Here is a 7,282-nt window from a genome sequence, read left to right as displayed (position 1 = left end):
TCCCTCGGGACTCAGAAGGAGCCCAAACAAATATGGAGTATAAAAACGCCCCTCTTTCTGGTGTTTGGAAAAGGCACAGAGAGCTGGTGCTGGAGGAGCAACTTTATGGGGGAGAAACGCAGGCAAGGGCCTGACATGAATGATGTCTTAAAGCAGCAGATATGGACAATTCAAGCCTAATGGTTTTGGATTATATACAAGGTTAAGAGAATTTTCCCACAAAGGAAGTTGGTATTAGTGGTCCTTTCTATGGAGTAGCTATAAAGCAGACTGTTTTCTCTGTTAAACTGTAATGGGAGGGAGAATCAAGAAATGATTATGGAAAGAGAAAGAGAAGGAGGAGGAGGAGAAGGAGAAGGAGAAGACAATTGCTCTTTACTCTCCTCCTCTGTATTCCTGCCTATCCCACGCCCACTCTACCCGCACGGATTTGCTCATATCATTGAAAGACCAATGGTTAGGGTAAGGCACAGAGCTGCAGTGGAAGGAGTACAGGCTTTGTAAATGAAAGAAAGTGAGTTTGAATCTCTGCTCTACTCCTAAGTGACCCTGGCAAACTCCTTAACTTCTCGGCCTTAATTTCCTCCTATGGAAATGCAAACATCATCTGCCTTGATAACCCAAGTTGTGAGAATCACATTAGGTAATGGAAAGGAAAGTGCTTTGTAAATGGTTGAGTGCTACAAATGTAAAGTCTAATGATAACAACATACAGAATTAATACATCTTGCATTTACGGATTTCTGCAGATCTGAGGTTTGGGTTCACTGATGAAATCTTTTCTTTTCTTTGTTAAGTAACAGATGGGAGGACTTGGTCAGCCTCCATCAGATGGAATTAATCATATTTCAATGTGGAAGAGCCAGCCAGCACCTTGCTCTCAGGGGCCCAGCTCTTACTCTCTACATATATATATTGTGAAAAGTTCATAGTGCAGTCCCCACCCGAGCCACACGCTCCACAACTTACCTAGGCTTTCTTATGAACTCTGTTGTTTGCTGGAGAGAAAACTGACAATCCAAAAATGAAGATACTGGCTCAAGTTCACACAGCTAGTGATAGGGCCAAGATTCTAAGATTGGGACTCTTTTTTTCCCACGGGGAATGTAGAGGTATGGTTTTCCCTGCCTTACCTTCCCCTTCTCTTTCTTCTTCCTCTTTGCCCTCGTCTCTCCTGCTCCCTCTCTTCCTCTTTCCCCCTCTTCTCTTTCTTGATATAAAGCTTTCTTCACCAAAGAAGCAGGAGAAGTTTTAAAAAATCAAAACATAGGTGAGCCTGTGGAAAGCAGTTTGGCCATTTCTCAAAAAAACTTAAAGCAGAATTACCATTGGACTCAGAAATCCCATTATGGGGTGCATATCCAAAGGAATAGAAATCGTTCTGCTTTAAAGACATATGCACACATATGTTCATTGCAGCACTATTCACAATAGCAAAGACATGAAATCAATCTAATCTATCAGTGGTAGACTCGATAAAGAAAATGTGGTGCATATACACCATGGAATACTATGTAGCCATGAAAAGAACAAGATCATGACCTTGGCAGCAACATGGATGGTTCTGGAAGACATTATCCTAAGAGAACTAACACAGGAACAGAAAATCAAATACCACATGTTCTCACGTATAAGTAGGAGCTAAACATTGAGTACACATGGACACAGAAAAGACAGCAACAGCCACTGGGACCTACCTGAGGGTGGAGAGTGACAGGAAGGAGAGGGCTGAAAAGCTACCTAGCAGGTCCCATGCTCATTACCTTGGTGATAAAATACTCTATATGCCAAACACCCACAAGACATAATTTACCTATATGACAAACTTGCACATATACCTCTGAAACTAAAAGTTAAAAACAAAGACAGTTGAGCAACGGTTGAAACTCTGTTAAATATGGCTTTTCCAGCGTCCTTCGGGAAAGCACCGTAGAAGTAAACCTGTGAATACACGGAGTTTCTTAGTGGGCATAGTCCACGTGGGTTTGTGGCTTTCTCTGTAAGAACTTCTTTCTTTTAAAATGTTGTTCATGTCAATTGCATTAAAGTACGTGAATACATTTTTATCGTAAATTTTAAAAATTGAACATTACAGGTAAAGTTAATGTTTCTTTTGACCCCCTTTTCCTCAGTCCCTTCCCTAGAGGTTGTTGTCATTTTAGTATGTATGTTTTTAGAACTTTAAAAATTAGTTTATACATATTTATCTAGATTTATATAAATATATATATTTGGTTTTTATATGAATGGTATCAATTGTACTTATTATTCTATAGTTTGTTTAAAAATTTTTATTCAATAACATAACTTGGAGATATTCCCACATCTGGCACAGACATCTGCTTCATTCTTTTACTGACACTCAGCGTGAAGCCATTGTAATTTAAGCATTCCCCTACGATGAACTTTTAAAGGTAGTTTTTATTCTATTGTAAACAGTGCTCCAATGAAGACTCATACACTTATGTGAGTGTTTCTTTAGGGTGGATGCTATAATACTGTGACTCTGGGTGCATTGAAATTGGTTGGTCTGCTCCCATCCTCCACTTACCCTCTGTTCTCAAAAGGGAGTTACCATGATCAGTTGGGGTTATTATTTCACCAGATTGTCAGTTGTGTACATTATAATTTTCATAATCTTTATTTTTGTGCTTTTGTGACAGCACAGATGGAAAAATATGGTTTGCAGTACTCTTAGAATAATCAACCCCACACTTGACACAGTTGAGGGGTATGTGTTATTCATAGATTAATGGTGTATTATTAATCTATTATTCATAGATTAATAGTGTAGTCCAAATTGCCCTCCAAAGTGGCTATAACCAACATATGCTCCTGCCAACACTGTCAAAAAAACTCATTTTTTCAAATCTTCCCTAACACCTGATATTTTTGACTTACATATTTTGCCAATCTAATGGAATGAAGGAAAGTAACATTTTATGGCCAGGCACGGTGACTCACGCCTGTAATCCCAGCACTTTGGGAGGCCGAGGCAGATGGATTACTTGAAGTCAGGAGTTTGAGACCAGCCTGGCCAACATGGTGAAATGCCATCTTTACCAAAAATACAAAAATTAGCCAGGCGTGGTGGTGCATGCTTGTAGTCCCAGGTACTCGGGAGGCTGATGCAGGAGAATTGCTTGAGCCTGGGAGGCAGAGGTTGCAGTGAGCCAAGATTGTGCCAATCCACTCCAGCCTGGGTGACAGAGTGAGACTTCATCTCAAAACAAACAAACAAACAAACAACAACAACAACATTTCACTGTTGGTGTAATTTGCATCTGTGTTCTACTTTTCTTCTTACGGCAAACATGTCCTCATTAGGGAGTTCTTATGTTTTATCAAGCAGTGGGGAATCCATCCCCACATCTGTTCTATCCCAGCACCACTGGGTATGGGCTGGAGAAGATGCCTGGAACGGCCGGGAGGTCTGGAGCTCCATGTGTGCACACCTCTCCCCGGGGGCTCGGGTCCTATTTTGGAACTTCTCATAGCTTGCCTACCCATGATCCAGCTCTAGAATATTAGGATATGTTTAGAAATGCTGTAAAATGATCACATGCCTGGTCTCCCATTGTTTGTTTTCCTATATACATGTGTTGTATGTTATGCCTAACACGCCAATTGTGTTTAAATTGAGGACCTGCACTGCGGAATTTTAACAATACATAAAAGTGTGATTATGAAAGTACAAAATGTACATTATTTAAAGCTTGAAAGTTAAAAGAAGTAGAAAGAAGTAGAAAACAATTTTCCATGCAGAGGCAACCATTGTTTCATCTTACCATTGTTAAGATGAAAATAGATGTTTTGAGGAAAACCCAGTTTCAGGCACAAGCATATCTACTTTTATAGATATGCTATCTAGGTTTTACAAGTGCCTGCTATAATCATTTTTTTTAAACATTCAGGAAGGTCTTTTTCTTACTTCCCCTATTATGTTGTTTTCGAGTGTGTTTGTGCTTTGTTCATTCCGATTCTCACACAAGCATTAAAAAGCTAATTAATCTGTGAAACTATCTTGGCTGAACTGGACTTCAGATCTGGAGGTGCTGTGTGTCCTAGGAGTAGACAAGCCTCTTAAACTTCCCTGGAGGGATAGGAAAACTTTACCATTGTCTGGGAACACTCTCAGGGATAACCCCTAAATTTCATGGGACTCAAGAATCCCAACTGGAAAGAAAATGTACCTTTCCTCAGGTGGTGTTGGAAAACATAGACGTTCCCTAGGCGCAAAGAAGTGTAGCAGCATGGGCCAGATTGGGTGTATGGAGGCAGAGGCTCCAAGTTGAGCATAAGCCTATGCCTGCCCAGTGTCTCAGCTGCATTTGCTAAGCTCCTAGGTTGTGCCAACTGAGGAGACAAAGGCACCTTCCTGCTTCCTACTCTCTAATCAGCCAATGGGAGAGGCAACTGGCTATTCATTTTGCACACCAAATTATTGGAGATAGGGTTTTCTTCCATAAGAGCAAAAGAACATCATTTATCTTGGTGAAGATAAATGCACCAGGCTGCACAATTTTTCACAGTTGATTAAGAGGCACGTTGAATTAAATGTTTGGAATCTTTTCAGTTCTATTGTGGAAATTATTTGTTGGCTACTACTTATTTCCTTTTCTAATCCACAGTTTATATAATTGACTCTGAATATTAAGCAGCAATTGAAATCATTTGCTTCAGAACAGATGGTTTCCTGCTACCATATAGAAAGTGCTTTCTGAAATCCCCTGCCTTAGGAACTGGGATGCCCTGCATCTGAACAGTAGCCTACACTACCCTGATGTTGTCTGCAATAAATAACTGAAGATGGAATGGTGTATTTGTCTGTCATACTGAAAAGTAATACTACCCTGGAAATAATAGATCTGTCTTTTAACAGAATAGAAAATGCAGGTGCTAACTATCTCAGTGAAACTCTTACTTCACACAATAGGAGTCTTAAAGTGTTGTCAGTAGTCAGCAGCAACATAGAGGGAGAAGGACTAGTTGCACTTTCACAATCAATGAAAACAAATTCCACATCTCTGTATTAGTTTGTTTTCATGCTGCTGATAAAGACATAACTGAGACTGGGTAATATATAAAGAAAAAGGGGTTTAATGAACTCACAGTTCTCTGCGGCTGGGGAGCTGGCATGGTGAAAGGCAAAATCACAATCATGGTGGAAGGCAAAAGGCACATCTTACATGGCGGCAGGCAAGAGAGAAAATGAGATCCAAGTGTAAAGGGAAACCCCCTTATAAAACCATGCAATCTCGTGCTCGCTTTGACAGCACATATACTAAAATTGGAACGATACAGAGAAGATTAGCATGACCCCTGTGCAAGGATGACAGACAAATTTGTGAAGCATTCCATATTTAAAAAAAAATAAATTAAAAAAAAAACACAAAAAGAAAACAAACCATGAGATCTCATGAGACTTATTCACTACCATGAGAACAGTATGGGGAAACCACTCTCATGATTCAGTTATTTCCCACTGGGTCCCTCCCACAACATGTGAAAATTATGGGAGCTACAGTTCAAGATGAGATTTGGTTGGGGACACAGCCAAACCATATGATGCTCTAGTATCTACATTTAGGGAAACAAACAAATTTGTTAAGGTTATGTATGTGGCATAGTCAGACTTAATTCAAATCAGCCATCTAAAAACAGACAATGCAGATGTGGAGCCATTTGTGGTGACAAATGCAAGTATTTTACAGAATTTTCCAATGGCCTTAAAAGGCATTATTATTGGACATCTAGATAGGAAGAAGCTTATGACAATTCAGTTCTTTACTTTTTCTTTTCTTTTTTGAGATAGAGACGCACTCTGTCACCTAGGCTGGAGTGTAGTGGTGTAATCTCAGTTCACCACAACCTCAGTCACCCAGGTTCAAACAATTCTCCTGCCTCAGCCTCCCAAGTAGCTGGGATTACAGGCACGTTCCACCCTGCCCAGCTCATTTTTGTATTTTTAGTTAGAGACAGGGTTTCACCATGTCAGGCTGGTCTTGAACTGTTGACCTTGTGATCGGCCCACCTACAGGTTACAGGCGTGAGCCACCATGCCCAGCCTACAACCATTCATTCATTCATGTAGGTTTTGCTCTTGTTCCAGTAGGTCAACATCTATTGGAAAGAAGCTCTAAAATAATGTTCATACACGTCTTATTACTTTAACAGAGATTCATATTTTATAGCTTATTCAACTTTTCTTTTATAAATTAAAAATAAAATAAAAGTTTTTCTGTGGCAAGTAGCCAAAAAAAGCTCAACTTAAAATGGCCTACAAAAAAAGGGAATTGGTTCAGTAAATGAAAAGTCCAGGGACAGAGCAGGTGCATGAGTTTGCTAGGGCTGCTGTAACAAATTACCACAACCTTGGTGGCTTACAACACCAGCAATGTCTGCTGTCACAGTTCTGGAGGCCAGATGTCTGAAGTCAAGGTACTGGTACGGTAGTGCTTGCTCCGGAGGCTCTGAAGGAATTTGCCTCTTTAGCTTCTGCTCAACATTCCTCAGTGTTCTTTGGAACTAAGATTGGAGTGTTTGTGATTGTGGCCCAAACTCTGTCTCCATCTTCACATTGCCTTTCTGTCTGTCTGTGTCTAATCTTTGGCTTATAAGGAAGCATGGGATTGCATTCAGGACTTGGTTAATCCAAGATAAGCTCCCCCACCCCCAAGACCTTCAACTCAATCTCATCTTTTGCCGTATAAGATAATATTCATTTTTTTGCTATTTAAGGTAACATTTGTAGGTTTCAGGGACTAGGACATAGACCTATCTTTGTGGCCACTATTCAGCTCACTGCAGCTGGCTTGAGACATGCTGGATCAGACCCAAATTATGTCATCAGCACTTGGTTTCACATCATTTTTCAACTATCTTCTGGTGTGTGGCTTTGATTTCAGTCTCCATTTATAGTATGATGGTGGCAACAGCTCCTCTAGATTTTATATACTCTCAGCTTCAAATCTGGTTGAAGCAAATCTTCTCTCCCAGATGCCTCAGTGAGAGTCCCATGGGGTTTCCTTACATCGGAGGAGTCACCTGTCTGTTCCCAAACTGATCCCAGTAGCTAGGGGAATCTGAGGTTCTGATGGACATGGCGAGTCATAGGATCATGTCATTAGCTCTTCTTCATCATCTCATCACATGGACTGGGAGTAGGGGAGGCGTGTGGGCTGTTACCACAAGAAAGGGAAGTGGATGCCAGGTGAAAAGACAAAGAAACAAAAGCAAATCAAAACAACAAACCCACAAATGTCCAGAACATCAGCCTTGT

General features: G+C 40.5%; 1 non-coding gene across 1 annotated transcript; it reads left to right on the top strand.

Annotated features, from left to right (window-relative positions):
* The first annotated feature begins 5,260 nt into the window (after positions 1–5,260).
* On the top strand, positions 5,261–5,367 carry LOC116548878. The gene has a single exon (XR_004267590.1). It is a non-coding gene; the product is annotated as a U6 spliceosomal RNA (small nuclear RNA).
* Positions 5,368–7,282: the final 1,915 nt, after the last annotated feature.

This window comes from Sapajus apella, unplaced genomic scaffold (assembly GCF_009761245.1).
Source record: "Sapajus apella isolate SASKATOON/1434 unplaced genomic scaffold, GSC_monkey_1.0 scaffold5, whole genome shotgun sequence".
NCBI classification, from domain to species: Eukaryota; Metazoa; Chordata; class Mammalia; order Primates; family Cebidae; genus Sapajus; species Sapajus apella.
The sequence above is the reverse complement of the archived record's forward strand: the minus strand, read 5'-3'. Positions and strand labels throughout refer to the sequence as shown.